Consider the following 13,857-nt stretch of genomic DNA (forward strand, 5'->3'; position numbering starts at 1 on the left):
CTCCCAAAAACGAATGTGCACATATACACACACTCACACAGCGACACACATACACACATACACACACTCTTGAGTCTTCTTCTCCTTTCTGTGTTTGTCATGACTTGGGGTGGAGCCTCAGGGGAGGAGTGGCCAGACGGTGGTCATCACACCTCAGAGGCTGATGGACAGTTGCCTTAGATGATTTAGTGCATCACCACCTGGTGGACACTGCTAAGAATGAGCACAGCATGATGGAAAACCACCAAAGCACTGGGAAACACAGTCAGGTGACCACAACACTGTATGTGGCTTTCCAGGGGTGTCAAACTCATTTTAGCTCACAGGCCACATACTGCCCAGTTTGATCACAAATGGGCTGGACCAGTAAAACCATTACATTATAACCTATGAATAACACCTCTAGTACATGTACATTCTGACAATGTCCACAATTAATGAACCATCCAGTTACAAAATAGTTGATCAACAGCCTAAAATGTCTTTGGAAAATGAGTGCAATATCTACAAGGTTTCAGTTTTTCCACATTGAGTCAGTCTACTGTCATGACGTGCATTACCATTTACAGACCACAGTGGATCTATAAATGCACAAAACATTTATGTATTTTGGAACTGGAAAAAAAAAGTTATTTTTTTTCTTTCTTTACTTTTATGATTATTTTAACAACTTGTTGAGATTCTAATTTTCTATACATTTAGACTCCTGTCTAATAATGTTGCATCACACAACACCAACTAAAGTTGAAGCTTATGAAGGAGAAAGTGAAGTTGTCTCCTGCCTTACAAATCATTGAAAGTTTTTGGTGCAGCAACAAGGTTTCACCGAATATTGTAAGTTTGCACTGAAGCTGCTGATTGACAGTATTTTGCAAAATCTTCAGTATCTTCAAATCTGACCACAATAAGTATTTACAGTTTTTTTCTGAGCACTGTGTTCTGGTCTGGAATGAGGTGACCAGATTTCTTAAGTGAAAAACGTACACTTTTCCAGCTACAATGTTTGTCAGCCTCGTTTCTTTCTTCCTCTGTTTGCTTTTCCACCTCACTCTACTACACTCTCACTCTTCACTTGAAACTTGCTAGCTAGTTTTTCAGTTTTCTCAAAAGCTAGTGTGAACATGTGGTCAATAGAAGAAGAAGAGTTGTTGGCCAAAACAATCACAACATGATTGAGACATCAAACAACAGGCTCTGCTGCCTGGTCCTTCTTGCCACCTAAAATATTATTTCACTTTGTGGATTGTTTTCAATGCACAATAAGAAAAAAACACAGGGACATTTCTGGGGACAGTCCCAGTTGGGGACAGACCACCAAATATGGGGACTGTCCCCAGAAAAAGGGGACATCTGGTCACCCTAGCTTGAGATTAATGACTGCTCTGCATTTTTTAACTTTGCAAAGTCATCCAGTTGGCCAGATTTGACTCTCTGACGTGACATATCTGGCCCGGGGGCCGTAGGTTTGACACTCCTGCTTTAGACAGTGACATTTCTTTCTGGTTTTGTAATCTACTTTCACTTCATTTGTATCTTTTTTCCACTGTCAGAAGTGGGTTAAATACAGCCCATCCTCCCCAGTAAATATGCGTGTTAGTTGTAAGTCCAGGCAGCTTACTCCAACTGATATTTTAGGCAAAGCTCCCTGTTGCACGTAGCGAATATGACAGAAAAAGGATAATGAGTGAGAAAGTCTGCACTGGGAGGCGATGGAGTGGATTGATGGCTCAAGCAAGCACAGGGCTTTCACCCAGGAGACTGGGGTTCAAGCCCTGTTTGGAGCAAAAAGTAAACATACCAACTTAAAATGTCATTGTGGACTTTTGTCATGTGACATACATAATGTAGTTATTCTAACCCAAATCACAATCTCGTCCTAGTCCTGACAAAGTAGTTTTTGTGCCTAAACCTAACCTGTGACCATTTTACAATGTAAACCATGTGTGTAATGTCATGTGAGTTGTGTCACATGACAAGTCCTGGTAAGCCTGCACCTGCCACTACTCTCCACTAGCAATATGTTGTTTTCGGACTAATTGACAATTGATCTAGTCTGTCGTTCAGGTATGAGGATGTGTTGGTGAAACACATTATGCCTCAGGATCAGCAACATTTTACAATGATATCATCACTGCACCAGATTATAATAGTGACGAGGGGCACTGATTAAAAATAGATGGAAAATTTCTGTTTTTATGTAACAGTGGAACAGGGCAGAGATAAAGGTCCAGAGGGGTTTTTATAGTCGGACTCCAGCAAGGTTTTTGTTGGAAGTGTTGAAAGAAGAAACAGTGTGAAGCCCTCCTTTTCCTAAAAGGAAACTCAGCACAGCGATGCAGCTGAGGGGTCGAAGTACAGCTTCACCTTTACTCTTACATCAGGCAGCCACTCACACACAGGTTTACTCTGCTTTGTCTGACCGATATCTAAAACCCATTAGCATCTTTCCACTTGTTTATCTGCCTTGCCAGCAGACGCGAAGGCTCCATAAGGCAGACAATGAACTTCATTGGATTTAAAGTTTTTATGGTATTAAGTTTGAAGTGTTTTTCTCATTTTGGCCTCTTTTTGTTTGCCGGAGAAAGACCTGTGCTCTCTCTCAGATGCCAGCGAGCAGTATTTTGCTGTGGCAGTGCAGTCTTATCTGCGCTTGAGGTCTGTACTTTAATGGGCTTTATTGATCTAAACAACATCAGGGGTTGCGGTGATGTTATTAAGGCAGAGATAACTTCTGTGTAATTCCACTCCAACAATATATTAGCCTTTTATTGGTCTAAATAACTTTGCCTTTTAGACAGTAATGCACCAGTAAGTCACAGCAGCTCTTCATGTCGGCAGGATCTTAATAAAGCATTTCCTCTGGACATCCTGCTGCGGAGAGAGTGAAAAACGACAGGTTAAAAGGCATGCTGGGAAGTTTCCATGCCATCACTGTAAATTATCTCTTTTGAATACATAAATAAAGCTAGAAGAGAGCTGTGAACGGGAAGGGGGTGGAGGGGTGCTGGTGCAAGTTTGCACAAAACGTGTGTTCCAGTGTCTTCTCTGGTTCACACATGTGAGAAGGATCGGCGCTCGATCCAAAAGAGGATAAACTGGAATTTGTGTAACATCATGTAGGCAGTAACAGACCAGTGTTACGCTGTTACCATTTTGTTAAATTTACTGTTGATGTAAAATCAACTTGCTTATTAATAATTTGAACTGTTGGTCCAACTAATTAGGACATTTTAAGATATAGGACCCATTGTTTCCCTTAGAATATTTTTCAGGCCTTGTGGTACGCATTAAAAAAAACCCTAAACAAATGCCATATTGCCACAGCTGGCATTGGTCAGGTGGCCCAGTAGGCGGTCTTCAATTTATATGTGTTCAAATTTCTATTCGCTCGGGATGCTGAGTACTTAAAGGGTCTGTGTGTAGGATTTAACAGCATCTAATGGTGAGCTTGCAGAAACAAAAACCTGATTTCACCCTCCCCTTCCAAGCATAGATATTACCATGGCCACAAAACCTGCAAAATAGACAAAACACTGTATCGAGAGTCACTGTTTGGTTTGTCCATTCTAGGCTACTGTAGAAACATGATGGTTCAACACGGCAGACTCTGTGAAACTGGACGCATGCCTGCTTGTAATATAAAGGGTTTATTCTAAGGTAACGAAAACACAACAAATCTTATCTTATGCATGAATGAAAACATCCTCATGAATATTATATTCAATTTCTGCCTTAATCTGACAACAAATCCCCATAAATCTTACACACTGAACCTGTAAAAAGAAGTGATCACGAGGAGAAGATGACTAAATAAGTTGCATTTTTTGCATAAAAATAAGTTGAGTAGCCTCTGACCTTTGCAAAGCATTAACACATCATAAATACAGTCAGCATGATTTACTGTTGCACTTTATTTTCGTTGGCTTGGAGAGAAATCTCACCATGGCATCACATGATGGAAATGTTGACACAGACAATAAATAACAAAAACGTCAGCTAATCATATTTGCATTTGTTTTAAAACTTTGTGAGATCAACAAATTTGAACTTATCATGGGTAATCTGGTCTAACCACAGGCTATATTTGGAATACAGATTTGTGGTATTTTTTGTTTATGTTCTTTCCATCTGCCCCCGTCACTTCTTTCTCAGTTTTTGGAGAAAAACATTAATGTATTTGGTCGTCTGTCCCTCGCATTAGAGCTAACCTTATAGTTATAGTACTAGCAGTTAGCAGGAAACGCAATGTTACTTAGAATAAATTGAAGGAAACTGAATCATTGGAAGCATCTGGGCTAACATAAGCATACAACAAAATATATAACATACGACTTGAGTTTTTAGACATTTTGATGCGGAAATGGTACATATTGGCATTCACATCCATGATTTCTATGACAACACAGAAGCTGACTGCCTTGTTTCCGAATTATTTGCATTCACAAATACAAATAATTGATTTCCAAATTAATGGATTTTTGCATTTTAAAGGATATTTTTTCGGCCTGGCAGGGGTTCCTGTAGCCCGATGGCTTGCCAGGCCTGTACAGTTATAGGGGAAAAACTGGTAACTGGTAAATCTGATAACTTTTGTAGAGCAACTATAAATTCAGAAACAAAGAAACACTATAAAAACACAACAAAAAAGGAGGGAAAAAAGCAAAGTGTCAGCATGTATAGTATAATAGTACTGATATATATAAAATGTAGTCACTGATTTCATACAAAAACAAATGTTTTATGACTGTAATGTAAATAATAACAATAATAATGATAATAGATATGGAAATCAATCAAAAAGAACATAATAAATCATCATGCTGCCACAGGTCTATGAGTTATAACTAGAATAAGGGCTGTAATGTAATGCTATGGAATCAAATTAATCATAGTTTTTGATGGTTGTTGTTTATTGATAGGTTTTTCTGTATTGATTTAATGTGCATGGTGCAGTGCATGTCTGCAAACTTCTTAACGGACAGTTGCAATATTTCTTTCCTTTCAAGGGCAGCATATATCTAATATTTATATGAAATAACGAACCCATTTATCTGGAAGTGTATTTTCCAGGGGTGGGGGGGTAGGGCTTCATAATTTGCAGCTATTTAAAGCCCTGGTTTTGGTAATGAATTATTTTGTCATCTCGACTGTGATGAGATTCATCTTTAATAACTGTAACAATTATTTTATTAAAAAGAGAAGCCATGCATTATGGCTATCTCACCAAGGTCTCAAGCTGGAAGGAATTCTCATTAAGAGCATTATATTACCCCGGTGTGCTTTCAGTTGGATGTCCCGCTGAAATTACATTAGGTGTCAACAATGTTTGTGTTAGAAGTAAGCAGTCATATTTACAGAGGCTAGCTTTTTCATTTGCCGCCTGACACTGGGAGATGTATTAAAGAAGATACTAATGCTCTGTATCTGATTAAGTCACTTAAAGAGAAACTCCTCTAAAGTGTTGAGTTTTAATATAAGGCAAGCACCGTTCTGTCATCAGCAGAGACATAAATCTTTATTCGGAGATGAGGAACTTTTGATTGCTTGAGATTATTCTGTGATTTATTTAGTTGGCACACAGGACTGTTATCACCCCTCGTTCCCAACATTTAGATCCTTCCCAAACTCTGAGCATCAGGTTGTTTGTGTCATGATTGATTCATCTGCGCCTTTTCATCTACATCCTGTGTTTCTTCTGATGGTTCGCGTGGTGTGCAACATTGTGTTTTGTTAATGGTTTCAGGCCCAGGGTTGCTGCTAATGACATGGTTGTAATTGTTTGTCAGTGTGATAATGTGTGATTTCCTATTTCCATGTGAAGTTGGACATTTGATGAAGGAGGGATCTTGTCAGGAAGACAAAGTGCTGTCATTTGTCACCGGCTAAATGAGCTTCTCTCCAGACATCCTCTTGGTTTCCAGTGGCAAGATTATATTCACGGATCCTTTATTTTTTGGGGGGCCGTGGCCATGATTTCCACATGGTTCAGTGCGTTGTATGAAAGAGACGAGATTAAGATCAAACCAACAATGAGATGAAAGTTTAATAGAGTCACTCAGGTTGTGTTTGTGTGCTGACATGTAGAAATCTGTTAACAGTATTTCACAGAAAGACAGAAGTGAAATTACAGAGTGTGGTAATCTTTTATTCTTAGTGTGTGCTGGGAGTTATCACTTCCTTAAACTTAACATTTTTAAACTCAGAAACTATTTCATCATCTTCAGAGGAAAGGCTCTGTCAGTTATGTGTACTAGAGCCTGACCGATACTGGATTTTTTGGGCTGATGCCCATACCAATAGTAAGGAGTAAAAAAAAAAGAAGGCTGATATTCTTTACACAGATTATGATATACAGATAGAGTTATCAGATCAAATTCATAACAGTCCCAAACTACAAGCAGTTGTCCTGAGTACAAAATCCAGTCAAAATTAGCCGTTATAGACAATATGAGCAACATATGACTATGAGAAATTCATAAGCTGTAATTTTTGCTTTCAGTTCTTAAAAAATGTTCTGTTCATGTTTTTGTTTTTGTAATATATCTTAGATTATTATTGATGTGTTTTCACTTTTCTAATGCGCTGATTAGGCTATCATAAATAATGGATTGCTGATGTCATTAGACCAGTTTATACCAGATGAGGGAGAGTGTAGCCGCTACTGTGGGACGAATTTGCTAAGAAAAATAATATTTAAAAAAAAATGTGTTTGTAGCTTCTACTAATGACAATCTTATCTGCTGAAAAGACATTTAAAATGACTGTAACACACCTGTCACCTGTGACAGGACACTGTGCTTCATGTCATCCTCAGAATCTGTAACTGATCTTTATAATATTAATAACAAATGATGTTACTCTGCATTATTTTAAATACTTCTGACATGACATGCTCCCAACTCCCAACTGTCAGTTGTCTGTCAAGTAAAGTGTGTAAAGTCAGTATCATGAAAATAAAAGCCCACTGCTCTGAGAATACACACTCTGGTACTGTGGTGTGGAGTTCAGTGACTGTCTGCCTTACTGCCAGACTTCATTATCATTTTGCTCAACTTGAGCGTTACAAACTTCAGGTCCTTCTACAAGATTATTAATGATTTCTTACGACTCATAAACAGAGACTTACTCATTCAGCGAACATTTGGCTTTAATTTGGACTCTAATTAACATGAAATGGACAAACAAAAACAGATGTTCTCCACCAGAGTGAAAATTTCAAAGGAGGACACAGCAGCTGTAGCATTGTTGTCAAAGAAGCTAGTATTTCAACATTTCAACATGTTTCCTTAATGTCTAATGACATATCATGGCCATTTAATGATTTGTAAATATATTACATATTTCTCCTTTGACAATAAACTTAATTGTCCAAAATGATATGATGGCACTGAAACACTAAACTTTCACTGGTATTTTTTAATAATATAAATAACCATGAATTTAAAAGAACAGAAATAGACTGAAATATGTATATATTAAACTTGAATTAAGACAAAGGACCAGTATACACAAATGCTGCCTTTAAAGCTAACAAATGAAAACAATCTGCATTATGTTCTGTTTAATAAAAAGATTTCACATAAGCTCGTATTGGACCACCATTATAGCAATGTTAGGCCAATATTGGGCAGATGATCAATATATCAGTTGGACTCAAATGCAAACATTGTGCTTGGATTTTCTGATTTCATCATACAGTAACACAGCTGTTTCTGGCTTAAAGTCAAAGCTACATTTGTCCTTTTTGTCTCTCCAGCTGTATCATAAACTCATGAAGCACATAATTGCAGCAATTGAAGGACAGCATTGTGGGACGGCCTTCATACTTTCCAAAGTCTTTGATGTAGTCACCCCCTGAACAGGCTGCTTCTGTTTCTGATTACACTGACTCCATATTGTGGGGTGGGCGGGGGGCAGATCCTTCCTAGTTAACAATCTAATGAGCTAAACAAGCCAAACAAAGGAGAGGTACAGTGAAAAGGTCTCCTGAGGGAGCTACTTATTGTCACAATTGCCCCTCTGTCTTCCCTTTCCATTCCATATCGATTCATGTCTTCATCGGTTATGCTCCGTCCGCTGGAGCACACATGGGTGGTGTAATCAGCTAAATGTAGCCTCTGCTTTCTTATTATTACCTGGGTGCTTAACACTGATATTTTTTTTCCTTCAAGGACAAATGGTGTAGGAGAAGGCAGATCCTGTGTGAAGTCCCTGAGCTCTCGCCGAGCGGCAGATCCCTTTTCAGTGCCAGCTGTTCTCTCAGATACACCAGGCCGCGCTGAAATTCTCTTAATATAATTCTGGGGGCTCAGGAGAATTGTGCAAAACAAGCGTGCCAGCCAGGAGAACGTTGAATTTTTCATCAGTGGGCCTCAACTCGCTGAGTTAGTGGGCAGCGCTCTCATTCATGAGCAGATGTTCAGCGCAGTTACACTCTGCAGTTAATGTGAACTTACTGGCCTCTCTGCCATTGGCTGCAAGGACGTTGGCAGCGACCTGGCATCTGAGAATTACTCCCAGTAAAAGGCGCAGGCCTGGAAAGCATAGCCCCGGCCTTTTTTAGCCACTTCCCTGCCCAGGAGCTGGATCATGGACAGGGGGAAGGCACTGACAGCCCATCCGTCTTCAGCCCGACAGTGATGAAACACTCGCCACTGTTCGCTCGGGGGATAGCAGAGAAATTCCTGAAGATAATTTCCACAAGTTTTTACGTTCATTTCTAATTAGAGGCTAAACACAAGCCACTCAGCAGGTGAAATCTACTGTATGTAAATGAAATATAACTACATGAAGGTTGCACCCCCAAGCTTTAAAGGGACAGTTCACCTCAGAATCAAAAATGCATGTTTTCCCCCTGACCTGTAGTGCTTTTTATCCAGCTAGATTCTTTTGGTGTGAGTTGCAGAGTTTTTGTGACATTGTCTGTAGAGATGTCTGCCTTCTCTCCAATATAACCTGACTAAATGGCGCTCGGCTTTGCTCGACATTTTAAAAATTCAAAATCAGTGTCTCTTTCTGAAAATCATGACTTTGTTGTGAGCAGTTTTCTGTAGGAAACTACTTTCTTTCTTTCTACTTCCTTTCTGGAACTGCTTAAGATTTACTTAAGATTTGGAGGACTTTGGGAACATTCAGCCTTGATTTTAACAAATGTGAAATGAGCAAACATAAACAGACGTTCCAGACTAGAATGGAAATTGCAGAGTATGACATGCTGTCTATAGTGTTGTCACAGAAGCTGATATTTCAACCAAGCATGTTTCCTTAATCTCTGATGGCATATCATGGTCATATTATGATTTATTACAGTAAATATATTTAGTATTTCATTCTATAACAATAAACTTTATTGTCCAAAATTACACCAGAGCACTGAAACGGTTAACTTACAACTAACTGTAAATTAAAATAGTTGAGCAAAATATATGTATATATGTAAAAAACTAACAAATAAAAACAATCTGTACCAATGAAGACATGAATCTTTCTGCTTTTTTTTCGGAACGACTTTAGAATCTATTGGAACTACTTTCTTAGTAGTTCCTATGTGAAACTGCTCACAACAAGGTGTGTGGATTATCTTGAGTAACAAGTTGTGACTTTTGGAAAGCAGAAATGTATTTTTTGGCCAAGTACCATCTAGTCCCATCATATCGGAGAGAAGGCAGACATCTCTCCGGCCGATATCTGCAAACCTCTGCAACTCACACCAAAAAAAAATCCAAATGAATAAACAGCAGTACAGGCCGGGGGGAAATGTGTATTTTTGATTTGGTGAACTGTCCCTATAAAACAATTTCACATGCAGAGGAATTCTTTCAGTACCATTGAAAGAGGAAATTTGTAGAAACAAGGCACCTGTGAGGGCTCACACTCTGGCCCTGGTAGGTCTGTAGCTGAAAGCAGCTGGTGCTGTGGTCAGCCTGGTGGGCTGAATCCTCTCCCAGCCTGGTGCTTCAGACATCTGCATGGCCAAGCTGCTCAGCTTGGGTTTGATGTGGCCATACAGATCTGTAATAGTTTCCTTCTAGCTAAGCAAAATGCTATTTGATTTAAAGTGCCATTAACTGGGCAGTGTGTGTACGTGACATCAGGTTTAGCAGGCAGCATGCCAATCATCTCGAGTGTGAGTCCGTGTGTGAAAGTCATTGCAGTAAAGTTGTGCATATGGGACTCAAACAGTGGAAATGACAAGCTCTTGTTTCCTCTGCACGTCTCATTTTCACTTTCTAATTGGTCGTTTTCAGGTTGGCTTTACGAGAGCAAAACTAATTAGTGTTTCTAAATTCAGCAGAAAAAAAAAGTCACTCAGCTTGATTGTTCTGGTTTCCTCTCCTGTGTCAGCCGCTCAACAATAAAATAAGACTCTAATCATTTTCAAATTGCTCGTATTTTTAAACCCCAGAGCTGAATGTCACTCCCGGTCTCTTGGCATTTTGTTTGGCAGGATCAGGGAACAGCGGTTGCCCTCTCGCCTGCGCGCTCTCTTTGTGCTTCGTGGGAAGTTTGGACTTGGGGGCCGGTGGAAAAAAAAACAACAAAAAGAAAAAAAAAAAAAACCTGTTGTGTTTTAGGTGGGGTTGTTTCTGCTTTGATTGGGAATGTCCTGCTGACAGGAGCAGCCTCGCAAGTTTACAGTAGCTGTGACATTGCTGTTACCTTTATTCAAAGTGCTCCAGCTGCAGCGAGCCCTCAGGAAGCCCAGCGCAGGCCCACATGGGCGGCTGGCGGCCCACAGAGAGGAGAATGAGCCCTGTTTGAGTTGGCAGACACTCCCCTCTCGGGGAACTTTTGCTGCCTCTGCAGAAAGGCCAGTGGCGGCGGCTCTGGTGGGGCGGCGGTGATTCTCGGGGCAGGATGGGCTTTTTCCACCTCTCCTCCCTTTCAGGAAACACATTTTGCTGTTTCTTCCCTCCGTGTTTGCAAACGGAGGGAAGGAGTTAAGGCTAAGGGGCATGGGGCAGCGGCACTGAATGACAGAACTCGACTGTGAGAGGCTGAGTGTCAACGTGTGCTGATTTGAAAAGGACATTTTAATTTGGACTGCAATAGAAATGGTGTGCCAGTGCTTACACTGGTATTTTTGCTTATAGTGATGTCATTTCTTGGAGTTTTGTCAACTGCGTCATAAAGTCTGTATAACTTGAGCTAAAATGATAAGCAAGTCATTAAAATCTAATAATGAATAAAATTATTGAAACTGTGTCATAAGAAAAAGAATAAAAAAAAAATGGACATGAAATTTTACCAAATAATATATGATATATATAATATTAATCTAAAAGATTTCTAAATGTAGAAACGTACAAATTATTTATTAACACTAAAAAAGTTATTGAAACTATTTATATACTTTAGTTTTTGACATATGCTCATTTTCAGGAGCAGTGCAAAGGTATTTTGATAGTTTAATCTGCAATAGAAATATTTCCCTAGTGCCTATATTGGTATTTTTTTGCTTATTGTGATTTCATTTCCAAGATTATTTAAAATACTTCATATCCCTAAAATATGTACAACCTAAGCTCAAAGCTACTGATGCTTGAACGCAGTGACGTGAACTATATCTCCTCTGCTGGCGCCACTTCACAGTACCACCTTGTGTTGTCACCACGTTTTGTACCGCACATAATGGAAGGATGTCACCAGGGCATTGAAAGACAAAAGCCTTAGCTATCTGTTACATTGTTTTTATTGTGGATCGATTTAAACAGGATCATATGGAAACCCATTTCTGCCCTTAAAAAATATCCCAGTGCTAAGTTGTAAGCATGAGATAACAAGTCAAAATTATGAGAAAGAGTCATAATTATGATATAAAAGTAAAAAACATGAGATAAAAAGTCATACAAATGAGATAAAACTCAAAATTAAGTGATAAAGTAGGGATGTTTTTTTCTTTTACTGGTGGAAATGGGATTCCATATGATCGTACAAACATCATAAGCGCACAACGTGATGACATGAAAGAAAGAAACCTCACCTTTCTGCTGTGAAATGAATAAATAATCTTGTTATTATGGTTTTTATTTCATTGATTTAAACGGGATCATGATCTGCATCCAGAAGGGGCCGCCTGCTGGAGCTCAGTTTTCATAGGGTTAATACCTGAGCAAGCTATTCCTTGGGAGTCCACTCTGGTACAGCTTCATTTATATATGATCTGAACAGTAAAAACTATTTTTATTTGCCCATCAACACTGCAGGGATTCAGTCTTCAGAAGGCAGTAATTAAAAAGTGCTTGATCTAAGGTTAGGGAGGAGCAGTGTTTAAATGCAATTAGTGCAAAGCTCAAATTAATTTGGACTCAGTTACAGTTTTTAGAATGTGTCATTATTTGTTTAATCAAGGGAAATGCTAAATATGTATTCCACAGATATGTAAAGGAGGGGGGGGGGCACTGTGAAACCTATTTAATTCAGCCTTAATGAATATTAATTTGAACGTGACCTGTTTTGTGTCCCTCCACTCAAACTGGAGATGCATGTGTGTGTACACTCACACAGAGCAACCACTGTTACCGTTTAATAAGGTGTTTGCTTTTTGTTAGTCACCTCCATGTTTCTAATCATTTCCACTGTTCCTCTGTTTTTCTTTTTTTTCGCCCCCCTTTCTACCACCCCCACCCCCCTGACTTTCCTTCCCACCTCCTCTCTTCTTCTTCTCTCCTCCCCTTCATAGCTGCTGCTCGCCGGTCCAGCCAGGAGACTCCAGTGGTGACATCCTGTGGAGCCACAGATCAAAGTAAGTACTCCTCATGCACACATCAGTTAACACAGAAACAATGCTTTTGTCTTATCTTTGCATCAAGCTCATCATTATTTTCTAACTTGTGGACAAACTTGTTTTAAGTGTCTTTTCAAATGAGGGCATTACATTGTATGGAAATTGTTGTGAGTGACCATGATAAGAAAGGTTTTGCATGGCAGCCGGTTTCCTCATTTCCTGATGCAGTTGCATATTTACATCGCTTTGAATGATGCTGAATGTGACGACAGCGACGAGGGCCAGAGAGACAAAGTTGTCTGTGAACCTGAAAAGTAAAGAGACTTGCAGATAGTGTGTCTTCATCCCCCGACTATCCTAGAAGTCATTACTCCTTGTGTGGTGTATAAACACGTCAAAAACAAACAATGACCCCGGGCACACTCCACACTGCAAAACAATTTCAAAGCCTGCAGTGTAGTGTAAACACAAAACATGACTAACCTTCACGCAGAGAGGACTTCACCTTAAACCCGCTGTTTGTTTTATAGTCCCTGTCGACCTTGGTCAGATATAGTTTACGTCTCTTCGGTTCTCTGCAGGTCGATGTTGTTCAGGTTCTGTCTGACATTTAGGTTGAAGCTTCCAGTGGACCTCGGTACAAGGTTCTATTGTTGTGCTTTGATTTAGATGATATTTATTATTATTTGTTAAAATCATGTAACTTCCTGCAAAGTAAAAATAGAAGAATGGGATCTTGATAGTTCAAATCGAATCAAAAATACGTATTTTTCCTTTACCTACAGTGGTATTTATCCATCTTGATCATTTTGGTGTGCATTGCCAAGTTATGGAGATGTTGGGCTTGTACATGCACATTGGAAAAATGCTACAGCAAAATATCTTGCCAGAAATTATGACCAGGTTACTAACTCATATAATTCACATACTTATCTCAGCACACTGGGAATCGTGCATCTACTCATGTAAAATTCTCAATGTAAAATTAAATGCATGGTTTGCACAGTGTGTTCCTGAAAACAGTATATAGAACTGTATAGACATAATCAGACTCTAAATCATTATTTATGACCCCCTATAAGTGTGTGGTAGTGACCCGGCCCTCTGCCTGCAAATACTTATTTTCTCAT

General features: G+C 39.3%; 1 protein-coding gene across 8 annotated transcripts in view; it reads left to right on the top strand.

The window, feature by feature from the left end:
• The window catches only part of foxp1b (forkhead box P1b), a 237,443-nt gene that overhangs the window by 45,038 nt on the left and 178,548 nt on the right, over positions 1-13,857 (top strand). For all 8 annotated transcript variants that reach the window (XM_084727703.1, XM_084727728.1, XM_084727700.1 and 5 more), the window contains one exon: positions 12,683-12,745. The gene's annotated coding sequence lies outside the window, so the exon portion shown is untranslated. The remainder of the gene's footprint in view (positions 1-12,682; positions 12,746-13,857) is intronic.

Source organism: Lutjanus erythropterus, chromosome 2, assembly GCF_056507025.1.
Source record: "Lutjanus erythropterus isolate fLutEry1 chromosome 2, fLutEry1.hap2, whole genome shotgun sequence".
NCBI classification, from domain to species: domain Eukaryota; kingdom Metazoa; phylum Chordata; class Actinopteri; order Lutjaniformes; family Lutjanidae; genus Lutjanus; species Lutjanus erythropterus.